We start from the raw sequence: 1,564 nt of genomic DNA on the forward strand, positions 1-1,564 counted from the left end.
CTCTTCTTCCAAACCTGAGAAGTTTTAAGGCCATCACAGCCCTCCTTAAAAATATGAACTTTTTTGCTATGTTAATAATGGCTAACTAGAGGAGATCGAGGGAGTTTAACATGGCAGCTAGCATAGTATATTACCAATCAGTTCTCCTCTGAGTCTCCGTTTTCCTCATATGTAAAATGGGGATATGAATACAGGCACTGCCCAGCTCATCAGGTAGTGAGGAAGGCATTTTGTAACCTTTAATATGTAATATCGATATAGCATTATTATTACTCCAGTGCCTCAAGGATCCATGATTTCATCAGTGTGAATAATCCCTCCACAGGTGAAGACTGCAACCCCTCCATTCCTTAGTAGATGGTCTTTACAGTTGCTGTGATTGAAACTCTGTTGTGGGGCCAACCTAGTAATGAGCCTCTGTGAACTTAGCTGGTTTAATCCTTGTATAACGAGGTTACAGTGTATCACTGGGCCCATACTTGAAGCTTTTCCAGCTTGGCAGGAATTGTAAGCACTTTGCTGATAAGATCTTCAAGGGTCACCCATATGCTCCAATGAGGCATTGAGTAATGGGGGGATTATAATCTTCACCATCATCATCATCACCACCACCACCTATCACCTCCCACCATTACATGGTAGAGCAGATCTTTGAAGGGATAGGGAATACAGGAGTCCTATGGAGAAAGGATCAGAAACATGAAGAGTCACACTGTCAGGGTCCCTAGGCAGGTGGAGATAATTGTCAGCCCTCTCTGTTCTCTCTCTACCCTCAGCTTCTCTACACTCTTATCACATGGTCATCTTCTCCACTGAATCAGCTTTAGCTACCAGCTCCATGCAGAGGATTACAAAAACTCTCCCCAACCCTGAACCAACTCTCTCTCAGGTTCTCAACCTATATAACTAACTCTTTGCTGAATTAAATCCTACCTGGATTCCTACAAGTCCCTCAAATATGAGAACATATGTAAAGTATTTTGCAAACCCTAAAGTACCATATACATGCTAGCTTTTATAACAGGCATAATGTGGAACCTCAGAACTGATTTAATTTTCATTTCTTTAATTATTAGTGGTATGAAATGTGTTTTTTTTTCAAATAGCTATTGATATCTTAGACTTCTTTCTCTGTAAACTATATGGTCATTTCCTTTAACCATTTATCAACTGAGGAATGGCTCTTAGTCTTAAAGATTTGAATCAGTTTCTTATATATCTTGGAAATGAGATCTTTATCTGAGAAACTCGCTGCAGAGATTTACACACACACACACACACACACACACACACACACACACACCCCCTCTACCCCAGGTACCTGTTGTTCTACTGATTTTATTAGATTTGTGTGTACTAAAACTTTTTAATTTCCAGTCACAATTGTCCACTTTAACTTCCGTGATCTTCTCTGTTCCTTGTTTGGTCATGAACTCTTCTAAAAGGTATTATCTTCCTTGCACCTATAATTTGCTAACAATGTTACCTTTTTTTTTTCTCCTGAGGCAATAGGGGTTAAATGACTTGCCCAGGGTCACACAGCTAGTATCATGTGTCTGAGGCC

The sequence above is a fragment of the Vombatus ursinus genome, unplaced genomic scaffold (assembly GCF_900497805.2).
Source record: "Vombatus ursinus unplaced genomic scaffold, bare-nosed wombat genome assembly UNPS02014770.1, whole genome shotgun sequence".
NCBI lineage: Eukaryota > Metazoa > Chordata > Mammalia > Diprotodontia > Vombatidae > Vombatus > Vombatus ursinus.